Source organism: Rhinoraja longicauda, chromosome 6 (assembly GCF_053455715.1).
Source record: "Rhinoraja longicauda isolate Sanriku21f chromosome 6, sRhiLon1.1, whole genome shotgun sequence".
Taxonomy (NCBI): domain Eukaryota; kingdom Metazoa; phylum Chordata; class Chondrichthyes; order Rajiformes; family Arhynchobatidae; genus Rhinoraja; species Rhinoraja longicauda.
The window spans coordinates 17,123,243-17,142,079 of NC_135958.1; the positions used below are offsets into that span (position 1 = coordinate 17,123,243).

General features: G+C 48.1%; 1 protein-coding gene across 7 annotated transcripts in view; it reads left to right on the forward strand.

Moving 5' to 3' along the window:
• The first annotated feature begins 93 nt into the window (after nt 1-93).
• The window catches only part of fbxl9 (F-box and leucine rich repeat protein), a 40,944-nt gene continuing 22,200 nt past the window's right edge, over nt 94-18,837 (forward strand). For 2 of the 7 annotated variants that reach the window (XM_078400578.1, XM_078400580.1), the window contains exons 1-2: nt 94-403; nt 479-578. The gene's annotated coding sequence lies outside the window, so the exon portion shown is untranslated. The other 5 variants (XM_078400582.1, XM_078400583.1, XM_078400577.1 and 2 more) reach the window with 3 other exon arrangements.

Sequence of the window (18,837 nt, forward strand, 5' to 3'; positions counted from 1 at the left end):
ATGGCAGGAGTGGAGAGAGTGTGGCCAGGGTGGTGTGGGTCTCTGACTATGCTGGCTGCCTTTTTGAGGCAGCGACTCCTGTAGATCCCTATGAAGGTGGACCTTGAGAGTATCTTGCCTCGGTCAAGCTGATGCAAAGAGTCCAGCAAGACCCAAATGCCGGACAACAGCATCCTTCGGCCAGTATCACTGATACATGTTGCCGGGTCACCCTCCATCTATGGCCTCTTGCTGTGTACAGAATCAGGCTGTTTCCTTATTGGTTGTAATGCCGCTCGGGAGGCTGCGATGTGAATGCAGGTCACGGAAGCCTGTATCAGCGTGAGTCAGCATCATCTGGAGACGAGGAGTCGCAGGCAACCCGATAACAGGATGAGTAGGAAGAAAAGTGACTCAGCTCCAGGTGATGAATTATTCCTGAGTCGGGCTTGGAGATATTATTTCCCTATTGTTTGAACTCGGTTTATCATCTTTGCAGATACAGCCATCGCTGGTTGGGTACAAAGCTTTCCTGATGTAATGATTCATTTAATCAAAACTGGGAGAGATGCGTAATCCCTTGTGCTAGATTTTTAAAGGTAAGGTGAAATGGTTTTCAAAATGGATGTAAATAAATGATGGGCTCCTTGTTTAGGGGGTGTGAGGGGAGGGGGGGATTGAATGAACACTTGTCAGCGAGCTAGCGTTGAACTGCCTGCGGGATTATTTGTATGGTAATGTATGCATGAAGCTCCCAGCTGTTCCCTTTGGTTGGGGAGGTGGTTCCTCCATGAACTACAAATCCCTGCCTTGTGATTGCAGTCCTCTCTGCCTCTCCCTTTATGCACTTCTCATTGTGAGCCGGGAACTGGTTTCAGCCTGAACGGTTCAGACACATGTTTATCCAAACCTGTGTTTCTGGGTCTCCCCGGCAAGTCCTCAGTGGGGGTGGTGGGGGGGAGGGGGAGGGGGAGGGGGCGTTAACCCTTTGACGGCTGCTACAGGTCAGTGCTGCAGTCCCTGGTCTCACTCCAAGATTAGTTTTATTTAGAGATGCAGTGTGGAAACAGGCCCTTCGGCCCACCGAGTCCGCACCGACCAGCGATCCCCGCACATTAACGCTATCTTACTCGCACTGGGGTCAATTTACAATGATACCAAGCCATACATATCGGTACGTCTTTGGAGTGTGGGAGGAAACTGAAAATCTCAGAGAAAGCCCACGCGGTCACGGGGAGAACGTACAAACTCTGTACAGACAGCACCCGTATTCGGGATTGAACCCGGGTCACCGGCGCTGCAAGGCAGCAACTCTACTGTGGCCGCCCCTGATTCTGGGCAACGGGTATCAAACAACCGGCAGGAATTGAAGAAGCAGACACGCTTTACTCAGGCTGGTTAGAACATGGAACATCGAGCAGTACAGCACTGGAACAGGTCCTTCAGCCCACAAAGTCTGTGCCGAACCTGATGCCCTGTTAAACTAATCTCCTCTGTCTGCACATGATCCATATCCACCCTTTCCCTGCAATTCCATGTGCCTATCTACAAGCCTCTTCAACGCCACCATTGTATCTGCCTGCATCACCATCCTAGAAGCGTTCCAGGCACCCATCACTCTCCTTCTCCTTTGAACTTGCCTCATCTCACCTTAAAGCCATGCCCTCTTGCTTTTGATATTTCCACCGTGGAAAAAAAAGTCTTGCCTGCCCTATCTATTGCACTCATAATTCTGTATAGCAAGCAAATAACCCCACAACATTCGACAATCCAGTGAAAACAATCGCTCCTTATAACTAATACCCGCTAATAGAGGCAGCATTCTGGTAAACCTTTTCTGCACACTCCATATCCATATCCTTCCTATAATGTGGTGACCAGAACTGTGCGCAATACTCCAAGGCACTGCCTAACCATAAAGCTGCAACATGACTTTCTGACTTTTACATTCAATGCTGATAAAGGCAAGTCTACCAGCTGCCTGACCTATTGAGTTCCTCCATGTGTGAGGCGTTTCATTTTGGGAAGTGAAGCTCCCCCATGGTCTCCTTCATTGGAGCTCCCCCCCATGGTCTCCATGTTGGAGCTCCCCACATGGTCTCCATGTTGGAGCTCCCCCCGAGGTCTCCATATCAGAGCTCCCCACGTGGTCTCCAGGTCAGAGCTCCCCCAGTGGTCTCCATGTCAGAGCTCCCCCAGTGGTCTCCATGTCGGAGCTCCCCCCATGGTCTCCATGTTGGAGCTCCCCACGTGGTCTCCATGTTGGAGCTCCCCCCATGGTCTCCATGTTGGAGCTCCCCACGTGGTCTCCATGTCGGAGCTCCCCCAGTGGTCTCCGTGCTGGAGCTCCCATGTGGTCTCCATGTCAGCGTTCCTGCGTGGTCTCTGCGTCGGAGCTCCCATGTGGTCTCCGCATTGGAGCTCCCTCGTGGTCTCCGTGTCAAATAGTAAATTTACACGTGTACAATAGCACTTCGATTTCTAACTCACGTAACTTCTGACATAAGCAACATCAGTCCGCGAGACGTAACCCTTACATAAGTTGGGCAATGTCTGTATGTAAAATTCTGGGAGACATAGATCTGGTAAGTAGTCAGAGTCTTTTTCCTCTGGTGGGAATGTCAAACATTGAGGGGCATGAAGGTGGGAGGGAAAAAGCTTAAATGAGTGGTATGAAGTTTTTTACACAGAAAGCAGTAGGTACCTGGAATTCACTGCCAGGAGAAGTGGTGGAAGCAGATTGGATAGCACTGTTTAAGAGGCATTTGGACGGGCAGGTGAACAGGCAAAGAATAGAGGGATACTAACCATGTGCAGGCTGATGGGATTAGTTTGCATTGGCACTATGGCTGGGATAGATATCAATAGACAATAGACAATAGGTGCAGGAGTAGGCCATTCAGCCCTTCGAGCCAGCACCGCCATTCAATGCGATCATGGCTGATCACTCTCAATCAGTACCCCGTTCCTGCCTTCTCCCCATACCCCCTCACTCCGCTATCCTTAAGAACTCTATCCAGCTCTCTCTTGAAAGCATCCAACGAACTGGCCTCCACTGCCTTCTGAGGCAGAGAATTCCACACCTTCACCACTCTCTGACTGAAAAAGTTCTTCCTCATCTCCGTTCTAAATGGCCTACCCCTTATTCTTAAACTGTGGCCCCTTGTTCTGGACTCCCCCAACATTGGGAACATGTTTCCTGCCTCTAATGTGTCCAATCCCCTAATTATCTTATATGTTTCAATAAGATCCCCCCTCATCCTTCTAAATTCCAGTGGGCAGAAGGGCCAGTTCTTGTACTGTACTGTTCTACGTTCCAAGTCTCAATGCTTCAGGTGCAGTTTGACAAGCATATTGTATAACTGTAACATGACGGCTCGTGTACTCAATGCCCCGTCCGCTGAAGGCAAGAGATACCGCCTGAGCTGCTCACATTTCCAGTCTTCCCTGGGTTTGTTTTTGAGTTTTTTTGTTCCATGTCAGCATGGATCCGTAGTCACATAGCAAGGACACTTCCAGCCAGGGCTAGTAACTATAGCATTGGCCAGACCAGACACATTACTCGTTGAGATCCGGACAAATGCTATAAACGCCACATCTCTATAACAACACAAAACAAAAATCTTGCTATGGATATTTTTAGCAAACTAATGTGAAGGCAATAATGGATAAAGTTATTTAGTTTAGTTTAGAGATACAGTGCAGAAACAGGCCCTTCGGCCCACCGAGTCTGGGCTGACCAGCAATCCCCGCACACTTACAGTATCCTACACACTAGGGACAATTTACAATTATACCAAGCCAATTTAACCTACAAACCTGTACGTCTTTGGAGTGTGGAAGGAAACTGTAGATCCTGGAGAAAACCCACGTGGGTCACGGGGAGAACGCAAAACTCCGTATTATCATATCATATTATATATACAGCCGGAAACAGGCCTTTTCGGCCCACCAAGTCCGTGCCGCCCAGCGATCCCCACACATTAACACTATCCTACACCCACTAGGGACAATTTTTACATTTACCCAGCCAATTAACCTACATACCTGTACGTCTTTGGAGTGTGGGAGGAAACCGAAGATCTCGGAGAAAACCCACGCAGGTCACGGGGAGAACGTACAAACTCCTTATAGTACAGCACCCGCAGTCAGGATCGAACCTGAGTCTCCGGCGCTGCATTCGCTGTAAAGCAGCAACTCTACCGCTGCGCTACCGTGCCGCCCCATGCCGCATGTATTGACATGCAGCCATAGCCAAAATGGACCCTGGGTCTCTGGTGCTGTAAGGCAGCAGTTCTACTGCTGGCCCAATTATTCCTGACTTTGAAATCATTTATCTCAGCATCTTGCAATTTACTCCATGCATTTTAAGGTTGAAAACCTCATAAGTTATCACATTATTCAGCAAATGTGTCCATGGTCAGTCAGTTAAGCAAACTCTGCAGTGAAGACCCACAAGTCAGAGATCACGTTTGTAAGTTTTTCCAAATTGGAAATTTGGTGATTCAATAGCACCTATTTTCACATTTTATCATTAAATAATATAGAAAGTGGATACGCAGGGATCTGTAGGAGGTCACATATGAGTAATACTGTAATGGCTATCTTTCAAATGGTAAGAATGTTGCTTGTTTGATGTTAGCCTTATCCTTTCTTCCTGCTGGAGCAAACATGGAGCAAATGAGGGCGATTACCAGTAAATGGGAGGGAGAGAAATTTACCAGCAAATCCAGGGACAGTCAGAGAGAGAAAGACATAAAAGGTGACAGAAGGACAGGTAGAGAGAGAGAGAGATAAAAGTGAATGGGAGAGACCAAGCGGGAAAAAGAGAGGCAGAGAGAGAGAGATAGACTGGGTGAGGGAGAAAGATAGACGGAGAGAGAGAGAGAGAAAGAGAAAGAGAGAGAGAGAAAGAGAAAGAGAGAAAGAGAGAGAGAGAGAGAGAGAGAGAGAGAGAGAGAGAGAGAGAGAGAGAGAGAGAGAGAGAGAGAGAGAGAGAGAGAGAGAGAGAGAGAGAGAGAGAGAGAGAGAGAGAGAGAGAGAGAGAGAGAGAGAGAGAGAGAGAGAGAGAGAGAGAGAGAGAGAGAGAGAGAGAGAGAGAGAGAGAGAGAGAGAGAGAGAGAGAGAGAGAGAGAGAGAGAGAGAGAGTAATACAGAGTGCAAAGATGTCAGAGAGAAGGAGAGAGGAACTGCAGATGCTGGTTTACACCGAAGAAAGACACAAAATGCAGGAGTCAACGGGTCAGGCAGGTCTATAGAGAAAAGAAATAGGTGACGTTTTGGGTTCAGACCCTTTTTCAGAGGTAATAGGGAAAGTCAGTGACTAAGGGTGAGAGAGAGACAGAGACAGACAGAGAGAGATAAGGTCAGATATTATAAGAAAATAACTGCAGATGGTGGTACAAATCGAAGGTATTTATTCACAAAATGCTGGAGTAACTCAGCAGGTCAGGCAGCCAGCATCTCAGGAGAGAAGGAATGGGATGAGGTCAGATAAGGTCAGAGATAGACAAGGAGAGAGGGATAGCAAGGCAAAGTTAGGATGGAGTTGAAAGACAGGAAGGACAGACAAACAGAGTCAGGTAGAGACTCAGAGATGTGGAGAGAGGAGAGAGAGAAATTTTAAAATGTAAGAGAGAGAGAGAAGAGGAAACAGGGAGGGAGAGGGAGGTGAGAGATGATCACATTTCTCCATTTGGCCAGTGTGCATTCAGCACAGATTCGGCGGCCTGCATGGGACTAGTAATTTGAAACCCACGGGCTCTTTGTGGCTCAAGGACTCCCCGGGGTTCCATTCACCGGTTTACTGTCAAACCCAGCAGCGCGCAATACCAGGGGCCCCACAACCACTGAGGTTTGGAGCCAAGGCTTGAACCTATGACCGGGGGCAGACAGGGACACGGAGGGTGGTCAGGGTGGGAGATCCCAACTCTGAGGCACAAGGTGAGGGAGAGGGAGCCTGATGGTGGGGGGGGAGGGTTCGGGAAATGCAGCACCTCCTGAGGCTGATACCTTGTCATGGGCAGAGGGTCACTGATGCAGCCAGTAAATTAGCTACTCTGGAGTTAAGTTCTTCACGAAGCGTCCTCTGCAAAATCTGAACTCTGGAGAGTTGTGGAGCCGAGGGGCTTTTTAAACCTGGTCTTGGTGCAGAGGATATTGTAAATCGAGCCACTGCAGTCCGTTTCATCCACAACCTGGAATGTGCCAGTGGGCAACATTGCTCCCTTATGGACATATCCTTATTCTGAAAGGTCCACTTGTTTTGGGCAGCCCAAAGACATGACTTTTAGAGTACCTCAGCAGGTCAGGCAGCATCTCGGGAGAGAAGGAATGGGTGACGTTTCGGGTCTGAAGAACGGTCTCGACCCGAAACGTCACCCATTCCTTCTCTCCTGAGATGCTGCCTGACCCGCTGAGTTACTCCAGCATTTTGGGAAATAAATACCTTCGATTTGTACAAGCATCTGCAGTTATTTTTGTACACTGTCTTTTAGAGTAACAATCTTCCAGCAGCATTTGACACAGCTCAGTATAAGGCCCTGTGAACAGCATGTAGATCAGAGAGTACTCTGTTTCATAGCTGCTGGAGACAATCTTCAATAAAGACCATAGATCAGAATATCATAAGTGATAGGAGTCGAATTAGGCTATTCGGCCCATCAAGTCTACTCCGCCATTCAATCATGGCTGATCTATCCCTCCCTCCCAACCCCATTCTCCTGCCTTTTCCATAAACTTTGACATCCGTACTAATCAAGAGTCTTGATATTATATTGGTGCTGGCTCGAAGGGCCAAATGGCCTACTCCTGCACCTATTGTCTATTGTCTATCAATCTCTGCCTTCAAAATATCCACTGACTTTACTTCCTCAGCCTTCTGTGGCAAAGAACAGCACAGATTCACCAGGACATCCTTTTCTAGACCTTGGCACATGTACAGTGCACAAGGAGGTGGGCAGCCGGCTCAGCTGGGACGGAGTGGCTGAGGTCTGGTTGAGTATGGGGTACGAGGCAGCGCAGAGGTGAGTCCACATCCAAGTGCAATCAACGATCGACACAAAGTGCTGGAGTAACTCGGCGGGTCAGGCAGCATCTCTAGAGAAAACGGATGGGTGACGTTTCGGGTCGGGACCCTTCTTCAGACTCTGCTGGGGAGCAGTAGGAATCGCAGAGGGGGAGCAGTGAGGGAGCAGTTGCACAACTCCTGCCAGAGAGAGGAGAATTTCTTCAGTCGGCATACCGCGAGGAGATTTCACAATGGAGCAGACATTCAAATGTAATCATCTCCTCATTCTCCATTCCTATATCCTTCTGTCTCTGTCTCCCTTTGTAGTCTCTCTCTTTTTGTCTCCACACACACACTCTGCCTCTTTCTCTGTAGTCTCTCTTTTTGTCGTTCTTTTTCTCTCTCTCTCTCTCTCTCTCTCTCTCTCTCTCTCTCTCTCTCTCTCTCTCTCTCTCTGTCTCTGTCTGTCTCTGTCTCTGTCTCTGTGTGTCTCTCTCTCCCAAGTAACAGGAATCCTTTCTGGCCAACATGGAAGATCTGGGATGGGTGTATCTGCAGGAGTCCAGTGGAAGTGAAAAGCACAGAAGACTTCCTCATGAGAGACACCATCTTTTTTAAATAGTGACGAGGCTTGTTGACTGTGTGTCAGTGCGTTGATTCACCTCGTACACCAGCAGACCCATTGCCACACTCTCCACTTGCACAGATTCTGCCATGGGACCAATGCAGCCAATTCCAACATTTCCAATATTCTGCAGCCAAACAGGAAGCCAAGCCTGCAAACTTCCTGGGAACTGCAGTAAATCGTAGAAAATCATAGAAACTCTTAGTTGCTATATAGATTTAGAAGCCAAAGACTTCGAGTGAACTGATCAACTGTAAACCATCCCACATTTTTAGCTCCAGAATTTTTAAACACTCATTGAAGTCCAGGTCTATATTTCTTTTTTTAAAGCGATGCCTGGGGATTAAGGCTGACTTGCTTCCACTCGAGCTCCGCGGAGGCTGAGCGGTGGCTGTGTGATTGAGGGGACAGTGTGTCCACGGGTCGAGGTGTCTGTGGAGTGGGCCGCGAGAGGCTCTGCGGCAGCCGGGCGATCACATGGAACGGGTGCCACTGGGGGCTCCACTGAGGCCGAGCTAGCGGATCAGACGTAGCCCGCAGCAGCACAGAGAGGCAGAGCAGCGGTAGAGGACACCGACAGCATCGCCAGGCCAGGTCAACCCCTGCAACACTGACCCAGTGCCGCCACCAGGACAACGGGCCTTTAAGGCCAAGATAAGACTGTACTATTAAGAGCTTTGAAACTTGAAGGGCACAAGTTAGCACCAGAGACGTGGCAATTCTTTGTGTACTGCCATGGTGAAGTCTACTATTCTTACACTGCAGACGTTGGACTTTTGTACCTGTCTGTGATTGTACTTATGTAGAGTATCATTTTACTGGATTGTATGCAAAACAAAAAAAAATCACTGTACCTAGCTAGGTACATGTGACAATAAAGGATCATAAAATCATTGAATTGAATTACTGAATCACTGAATCATTCTAAGAAAAAATACACTGAATCATTCTAAGATCCACGGACCCTGTCACAAATGGGGCAGGAGGAGCATGATGGTCTGGGTGGGCTGACAGATTGGGACGTTTCCCTCTCTTTCCATCGTCTGCAGAGATATACTGCACTCCTGACACTGGGACACAGGATTCCTCCAATCCATACCCAGAGCTGCCTTCAGATGAACGAAAATAAATTTAAAAAAAATTGCGGATGCTGGAAATGTGAAATAAAAAGAGTAAACTGTGGAACCACTCAGTGGGTCAGGTGGCAGATGGAGAGAACCATGAGGGAACAATTCAGGTTCCTTTCTCAGAAGCCACTGTCAAATTAAAATTAGTTGTCATAAGGAAAGGACAAAGCAAAACTGCTTGCAATCTTGAGAATGCGCATTTCCTGAATGGATAAAGGACAGTTTTCTTAACCAAAATGTTTCTCAGCTCGTCAAAAATCTAATGCAAAGGGAACAACTAGCAAGAAGGCCGTCATCTATATATTACCAAAACTCTCATCTTGTATGTATATATATTTGTATATAGGTATGTTTCTGCAATACAGCCAAAACGGTACACGATAGTGCAACAATTTTAGGCCCACTGTACCCACCATTCGCCTGCGGTGTGCATTGATATAGTTTTGTTACATTTTAAAAGTAATTAACTTAATAAACTTTAATAAATGTGCTCTCCCCCCCCCCCGCGCAGCAGCGCCGGGAGGACGCCCATCCCGGCCTTCCCCCGCGCCTGACCTTCCTCCCATGGTGCAGCACAGCGGCAGAGGGTCAAAGAAGATGGCCGTCGCAGGAGAGGTTTGGACCCAACGGGTCCGTCCATGGGTCGTCTAGTAATGTGCTAAAATTCAATGTTAACGTGAAGAAGGATCAATCACCAAGCTTTTAAATTGAGGTTTTAAGTTCAGAAGGGACGAGGAACGAACTGCTTAGAGTAGTCTCGAGTGAACTATTAATGAATAAAACTATAGGAAAGAGAGTACACTGAAGTATTTGATGGAAGAAATAAGTTTTGAGAAAATCCTTAAAGGACAAGGGCGAAGTTAAGAGAGGCTGGATAGATGATGAGAAGGAAGAATTTATGAAGTTAAAAAGGCCAGTGGAGATATCCGGGAAACCATGAACTACAGGGCAAGTGGTAGAATGATTAAAGACAAGGAATGTGAGGAGAATTTTGAAGGACAAGAAAAATAATTGGAGACTCTTATAAATTGAGGGAAAGTGGGTTGGTTAAGGTGGGGGAGGAGGAGATACTTGTGACATTATAACCCAAAATCAGGAAATGGCAGGCTTGGTGAATGGCTGCATTGTATCCAACTTCACAGCAGAGAATGGGGATCAAATGCCAGAGATTTGCAGAAAACTAAAAATAGACCAAGGGGTGGAACTAACGTAATTCAGAATAATTAAAACAAAATAAGGATGGAAAAAGTAATAAGTTTCCATGCTTCCTCTCCGGATATTAAAAGCAGGGGTGAGGAAATATGTGATGCGCCAATCAGGATGTTCGACAACTCAGCAACTGCTCTTGGATTGGAAGCCTGTCGCCTTGTCGATCACATGCTGACTGGAAGCTATAAATCTCCTGTAACAGGAGATATAACAGAAGAACAAATGAATTAGAAGCAGGAGTAGACCATTCAGCCCTCTAGCCTCTGGCGCCATTCAATGAGAGGATTCCATTGCTATCCCTCTATTGCCCCAGGAATGGACATTGATCTCACCCTTGAATATACTCAGCCACTCAGCATTCACAGTGTGGGGCATGTGTTTACACAGAGGGTGGTGAGAGCTGGAACATGCTGCTGGGGGTGTTGGTTGAGGCAGATGCGACAAAGGCCACCTCTGTGACAGATATCTGGCTAATGAAGCTATCATTTGTCAAATCCTATATTTAAGTGCATCATAGAAGGAGGCCATTCAGCCCATCGAGTCCACGCTAGCACTCAGTGTATTCTCACTTATTTCCCCGCAATCTATTCTCCTCAGCTATTCTCTCACATGTCCATTTACACTCCCACCTCCTGATTTTCCTACCTCCCACTAACACAAGGCCAACTAAACCACCTTGGGATGGAAAGATGCAACTTCCACACAGAGAGCACCATATGCAGAATTAAACCCGTGTCACTGGGGGTTTGAGACTGTTGAGTCAGTTAGTCTCTGATATCCATCTCTGACAATCACTGGCAGTGCTCTGCGTAGAACAAAGAGGAAGATGCAGAGTGGAGAATATCATTCTCAGCATTGTGACACATCAGTTCCATCGACAAAGTCCATTGTCCTCAATGGGGTAGGGATGAAGCGGATAGTATCCTAACATATATTGAAGGACTATTCAGAAGACTGAACATGGGGGAAGAAACTGTTCCTGAGTCTGGTGGTGAATGCTTCCAAACTTCTGTACCTTCCACCCAAAGGCAGCAGGGAGAAGAAGGAATAACTAGGGTGGGACAAGTCTTTGATTATGTTGGCTGCTTTTCCAAGTAAGCGCGAAGTGTAGATGGAGTCAATGGTGGACAGTATTGTCTCTGTGATGGATTAGGCTAGATCTACAATTTCTTGCAGACTTACGCAGTGCTTTGTTCTGTTTTCCCTGCGACCTCATGGGTTTTTCCTGGGTTCTCAAGTTTCCTCCCACATCCCAAAGACGTGTGGATTAATTGGCCACTATAAATTATTCCCCAGTGTGTGGGTGAGTGATAGAGTCTGGGAAAGTTTTTGGGAATGTTGGGAGAATAAAATAGGATGACTGTAGGATCAGAGTAAATGGATGGCTGATGGGCCAAAGGGCCAGCTTCCAGGCTGTGTGACTCTACCCAGACCATGAACTTGGATTGCAGTGAGACAAGGAGCTAACTGTCTCCCCTGTCAACAGGCCTGGCTTGTATCAGTGGGAAGACCAGATGGATACATCCAGTCTTCAACTCATTGGATGAGTGTGGTGGACACAAACAGATCTACCACAACCAGCTGATTCTGGTGGAGCAAAGAAGGCACTAAGTTCAGATTTATTGAGAGAGTAACAGCAGCTTTCTCTCTCTTCCTCTTAAAAGTCTACAACGCTGTGTGGCAGAACTACCATAAGTGGTTGCAGGTCACGGATTTTAGACTGAAATTGTGTTGAAACTTCATTTGTGAGCCTAACCCCTACCTCTGTTAGTTCTTAACCTGAACCCGCTACCTGAGTCAGGATGGCATCAGATAAGATGCAGTCACTATCAGGGAGGCCTGTTTGCTTTGGTGGTGACCTCGGAGGTGACAGGTGAACAACCTGGTGGTGACCTCCACTGGTGGTACCAGGTCGAGCTCTGCGACCTCATCTGCAAGACCGTTGAAACGGAAAGGACGGTACAGCCAGCAGTCACAGCAGGTTGACAAACTGAAGGTTAAGAGTAAGATGTTCCAGGAGGATCATTGAGATGAGCTCTGCTTGATGAGCCCTCCAGCCATTCTGAGACTGTCCCAAGAAGGCCTCTGCTCTGAATTGTACTGACCCAGTCAGGTCAGCACTGGGCACCTGTTGAGAAGGGCAAGAGACCTTATAAGGCGGAGTGGGCAAGATGGGTCTGTTTCCACACTGTATGATTCCTTGGCTCGAAGAGGGCTTAATGGTGCTGGAAGATGAATGAAAATTACCAAAGAAACAGCTGATGGAAAGTTTAAATGTTTTTCTCTGAGCACCTGTTTGCAAGTGTACGTCTGAATCTGTGTGTTTGCAGGCATGTGTAAGTGAGTCCAACTGCACAAAAATGTGTAGGAATGAACTGCAGATGCTGGTTGAACCGAAGATAGACACAAAATGCTGGAGTAACTCAGCAGGACAGGCAGCATCTATGGAGAGATGGAATGGATGATGTTTCGGGTCGAGACCCTTCTTCAGGCTGTTGTCAGGGGAGTGGGTGGGACAGAGATAGAATGTAATTGGAGACAGTAACACTGGTGGGAGAAGACTGGTGGTTCTTCAGCCCATCAAGTCCATGCTGACCATATGCAGTCATTTACACTAATTCTACATTACTGCCATTTTTTAAATTATCCCCACATTTTAATCGGCTCCACCCAAATTCTTCCCCTCACCTACACACCAGAGGCAATTTGCAGTGGGCATTTAATCTACCAACCCGCACTTCGTAGGCATGTGAGAACACCCAGAGGAAACCCACACGGTCACAGGGAGTACGTGCAAACTCCACTCAGAGAGCACCCAAGGTCGGGATGAACACAGGTTGCTGGCACTGTGAGGCAATGATTCCCCCCAGAATCAATCTGAAGAAGACTCTCGACCCAAAATGTCACCTATGCATGTTTGTCAGAGATGCTGCCTGGCCAGCTGAATCACACCAGCATTTTTCTGTATTAACCAGCATCTGTAGTTCTTTATTTCTACCCTTAGTTCCCTTAATGTTCGGACATTTATTAATTACTGTCTTGAATGAATTAAATGGCTGAGTCTCCACGGGGCTCAAGGGTAGAGGGTTCCAAAGATTCACCACTCTCTGTGAAAAGAGTTCTCCTTATCTCAGTTATAAATAGTCTTCCCTTCATTCTCAGACGCCTGGTGCGAGACTCCTTAGCCAGGGGAGACATTCACCCGGAGTCCTGGGCCTGTTGACCATTGTAACCACTTTGGAAGTCCCACGTTCCTGTCATTATGACCAAAACGTCTGGTTCACAAGCTCTTCGAAAGAGGAAAACTGCCCTGTTTACCAGTCTGATCCATATATGACTCATGAGCCACCAATGTGGATGCATGTTAAATACCATCTAAATGACCCAACAAGCCACACTTCAAACAATGCCCATATCCCTAAAAACAAAAACAACAGTGGCCACAGTTTAAGTGAGTATGCATCCAGCTGTGGAAAGCTTGCAGGCACACTGAGGTCATGGGATTGGTATGGGTGTAAGGGGTTACGGGGAAAAGGCAGGAGAATGGGGTTGAGAGGGAAAGACAGATCTGCCATGATTGATGGGCTGAATGGTCTAGTTCTGCTCCTACAACCTATGGACTTATGAACAGGTGACTGACATATATTTGCATATAAGTTGGGTTTGATAGTTGCGATGTAATCATGGTGGTGACCTTTGGTGAAGCCTGAAGGTGCTGACCTGAAGAAGCAGAGAGAGACTCTTTGCAGTGAACATGGGGTTCCCAAGGGGAAAGGGGGAGAGGTGCTGGCAGTACAGCTTGATGCAACTACTCAGTGGAACACTTAGCTCTTGGTTCTGGCCTGTCATCAACCAAGCTTGAGCCCAGCATTGGGAGTACAGACCTCAAACTCCACAGGGTAACTCCAACCCGAGTCCCTCGAATCAAGTTTCATCTCCTCCATACCTCCCTATCCCAGTAGGAACTTACTGTGTAGGAAGGAACTGCAGATGCTGGTTTACACCGAAGATAGGCACAGCATGCTGGAGTAACTCAGCGAGTCTGGCAACATCTCTGGACAGGTAGTCTGAAGAAGGGTCTCAATCCGAAACATCACCTATTCCTTTTCTCGAGATGCTGCCTGACACGCTGAGTTACTCCAGCACTTTGTGTCTATCTCCAGAAACTTACCCCTCCCTCTCCAAGTAAGCCCCCTGTAACTCATACCTCTGTATCCCATTAACCCCCCCATTCCTCAGCCCTCCCTATCCCATCACCTTCCCTATACATCCTACCTGACATCGTAACCTCCTCCTTACCTCACACATTCCTATTTCAGTAACCTCCTCAACATCTCACCTCTCCCTTTCTCAGCAACCTCCTCCAGACCGTACTCCTCCCTATCCCAGTAACATTCACAACCCCCTCACTCCCCCCCATCTCAGCATCCTCCTCCATAACTTCGTCCCTCCTTATCCCAATTGTGTCTTCTTCAGCTCACCCCTCCTATCACCCCCATACCTCACTCCTCTCTATCCCACTTACCTCCTCCATAACCTCATTTAGGGCGTCCAGTTCCCAGTTCATCTCATGCTCCCCATCCCCTGCCAGGTACTTGATCCTCCCTGCGTATCTGCCCTGGGGTAGACACAAAGTGCTGACGTACTCAGCGGGTCAGACAGCTTCTCCGCAGAAAAAGGATGGGTGACGTTTCGGGGAGGGGCCCTTCTTCAGACTGCCCAGAAAGTTGGACTGTCGGTGATGTTGTTGGAATTACTCCCAAAGCAGCCTGTAGTATTTGAGACAATGCCAGAGACTAACAGGCCACCACAGGTAACCATAGCAACCGGCCTGTCTGCAGGCTTCGTCATCGTCTAGTACTCCTAATCATGCGCTGGTAAACCACAAGCACATAATTTGGAGTACTAGACACTGAGAAAGTACACCTCTTGACGATGATTCTGGAATTGTTTATTCCACGTGACTCCAAATAAGGTTTTATGACGTGCAAAACCTTGACTTTAATAGTGACCTGGAGCTGTGTGCACAGACTGGTTTGGTTTGGACTCGAGCTTGATGTGTGTTTATTTTCTCTCTCGTCTTCTTCTCCGATCTTTGGAATGTTTTCATAGTATGCTGGAAAAGTAGGCAGATGCTGGAAAATAGAGCATGGAATCATGGAGTACAGAAATAGGCCCTTCAGCCCAAATCATCCATGTTGACCAAGATGCCCAATCTAAGCTGGTCCTATTTGCCTGCATTTGGTTCATATCCCTCTAAACCTTTCCTATCTCCGTTCTTGTCCAAGTGTCTTTTAAATGTTGTTATAGTACCTGCCCTAACTACCTCCACTGGCAGCTCATTCCTTATACCCACTGCCCTCTGAGTGAAAAAGTTGCCCCTCAGGTTCCGATTAAATCTTTCCCCTCTCACCTTAAACCTATGTCCTCTTGTTGTTGATTCTCCTATTCAGCACAATGCCGTTGGCTCCTTCCACCACCCTGGGGGGAATCATCCTGGGATTTCCTCATGTTGGAGGTTATTTCACCTCAATTAGTGGTAAGAAAATGGAGTATAAGAAAATAACTGCAGATGCTGGTACAAATCGAAGGTATTTATTCACAAAATGCTGGAGTAACTCAGCAGGTCAGGCAGCATCTCAGGAGAGAAGGAATGGGTGACGTTTCGGGTCGAGACCCTTCTTCAGACTGATGTCGGGGGGGCGGGACAAAGGAAGGATATAGGTGGAGACAGGAAGATAGAGGGAGATCTGGGAAGGGGGAGGGGAAGAGAGGGACAGATGAACTATCTAAAGTTTGAGAAGTCGATGTTCATACCACTGGGCTGCAAGCTGCCCAGGCTAAATATGAGGTGCTGTTCCTCCAATTTCCGGTGGGCCTCACTATGGCACTGGAGGAGGCCCATAACAGAAAGGTCAGACTGGGAATGGGAGGGGAAGTTGAAGTGCTCGGCCACCGGGAGATCAGTTTGGCCAACGCGGACCGAACGCAGGTGTTGAGCGAAGCGATCGCCGAGCCTGCGTTTGGTTTCGCCGATGTAAATAAGTTGACATCTGTAGCAGCGGATGCAATAGATGAGGTTGGAGGAGGTGCAGGTGAACCTCTGTCTCACCGATGACTATAGACTCATTATTCCGACAGCAATAAACTGGATTAAACTGAAGAAGCATGAGGCTGAAGGCTATCTGGTTTCTGACTCCTACTAAACATGGGATCTTCTGACACGTTTAAAATATCCTCCCTGGAAAATGTGCAAAATTAGATTTGTGAGGATGTTACCAGGTCTGGAGAGTTTGAGTCATAAGAATAGACTAGATCTTTTTTCCCCCTGGAGCATAGGAGGCCGAGGGGTAATGTGTAGAGGTACTTTCCATCATGAGGGGCATAGATATGAACAGCCACAGCCTTTTCCTGAGGGTAGGGGAGTCTAGAGAATAGGTTTAAGATGAGAAGGGACCAAACTAAAAGGGACAGGAGGGGCAACCTTTTTACACCAAGGGTACATAAAACGAGCTGCCAGAGGAAATGGTGGAGGTTGGTACAATTACAACATTTAGAAGTTGCTTGGACCGGTTTGGAGGGATCAGAGCCTGGTGCAGGCAAGTAGGTCTTGTTTGGTTTGGCAATTTGGTCGGCATGGATGAGTTGGGCCGAAGGGCCTTCTTTCCGTGCTGTTTACGCCTCATTGGAAGATTCATGGGTAGATCTCAGGCTCATACCGCCTGTGTGGGGTTCATGTGCACCGACCTCATAAGTTCCTGCTCCCAGCTCCTGCTGAAACCCTTCTTCCACAAGTCCGCAAACTAACTGCAGTGTGTTTATACTTCGGCCTCAGTTTGTTACAAGTTCATCTCCGAGACAGCCAACACAGGCCCTGCGGTGAGACAACATGGAATGCTGTGTCACAGTTGGTCTGGAGTGGAGCTGCCCATTAGTGGAGCCCTGCACAGTAAATGTTAGCTTGTCTGGCAACTGAAGTCAGCCTGAAAGGCACATGAGCTCCCTCTGTGCAAAGATACTGTGGAGCACTGGGGCTTCCCCCGAATACAAGTGGGGAAGCAGAGTTCAGATACCAATCATCCAGGAACAGAACCGAGTTGAGGGTCCTCCTGTCCTCCTCCTGCCCCAATGTTCACAGGTTATAGACTGTGGGCAGGCCCTTCAGCCCACTGAGTTTGTGGCCCTTATTAAACACCCATTTACACAAATCCCACATTAATCCCCTTCAGTTTTTCAAAATCTCCCCACATGTTCACCGATATCGCCCAGTCACCAGCACTCACCCAGATAGAAGGAACTGCAAATGCTGGTTAACAAATAAAAGACACAAAGTGCTGGAGTAACTCAGCGGGTCAGGCAGCATCACTGGAGAACATGGTAGATGATGTTTCGGGTCGGGATGCTTCTTCAGACTGATCGTGGTGGGGGAGGTGGGAAAGTAATAGGTGGATACAGGTGAGGTGGGGTTTTGATAGTTTAAGCTCGCTGGCAACATGCCTGCCAGGGGGAAGGTGGTGTACACATTAACAGCATGTGACCCCAGTGAAAGGTGCAGAAAGCATCCTGGCACAGACTCCTTGAGCCAGTTCCCATAACATACAAAACCCAGCGATAATGTTCATCCTTCCAACCTTGCTGCTGACAGTTTGGGCTTGTGAAAGCCACCTTTATACAGAGAGAAGCAGCACATATTCCATCTGAACAACTTCCTCTGTGCAAAGCCTTGATTGCTCATTGTGTTAAAAGCAAAGGACATCTTAATGTGTGCCAAGCAAATAGAAGGGGCTTATAGAAGGCAGTAGTAGTGAGACATGTGACAATGGCTTCATCACAGTATGATCTCATGTAGGATCACTGCGCTGTGTGTTGGCCTTATCTCCTCTGGTCTCAGGTCCTGGCCGAGGAGCTGGCCAGGTTTCCATGTTTTCCTTTCTGCCTTCCCTGACTCTAAGGCCTGAGTCATTCACACTCTCTCTCTCTGTGTCCTGCATGTCCTTTGTTTTTTTGTTTTGTTTATCTCCTTCATCCTGTTACTTTATACTGGCACTCCTTGTTCTCTAGAGATGTGCCTCAATGTATGTCTGTTAGGGTTGCGAACTGTCCCGTATTAGCCGGGACATCCTGTATTTTGGGCTAAATTGGTTTGTCCTGTCCCGTATTAGGCCCGGACGGCGCTGTAGGCCTGGACTGTAGGCCGGACACTGTAAGCCCGGACACTGTATGCCTGGACGCTGTAGGCCTGGACACTGTAGGCCCGGACACTGTAGCCCGGGTGCCGCTGTAGTCCCGGACAGTGTAGGCCCGGGCGCCGCCTAACGGAGGTTGTGTAACAACCCACCTCCCAGCCCGGGTGGCCGCCATTGGCCGAGCAGGAGCACGTGGCCGCCATTGGCAGAGCAGGAGTACGTGGCCGCTGGCTGGGTGAGGTCATTTGGGGCGCGGGGTGGTGGCGTCACCTTGTCCCTTATTTGGGAGTGAGGAAATTGGCAACCCTAATGTCTGTGCCTTTGAATGAATATAACTGAACTTTTCTGTCCTTGAACTTTGAAAATGTTGTACGCTCACATGGGAATGTCCCTATGTACTTGAAGGCTCTGTCGGGGGGGGGGGAGGACCACAGCCTAGGGGTCCTGGTGTGCCACATGCGGCAGAAGGTCCTAGTGTGCCTCAACCATACCCCAACACCAGGCCTGGCTCGCCTGCCGTGGAATCAGGTGAGGCAAGCTGTTGAGCTCACCCAGAAGACCGAGGACCAGAGAGGGGAGTTGGAGGGAATTGGTGATGGTGGCGGATGCTGGACAAGCAGCCGTAAGAAGAACCGGGGGTCTTACCTTCTGCGCCCTTGAGGTCGGCTAGTGGAAGTGCCCCCGGGGCACGAAGGTTGAAGA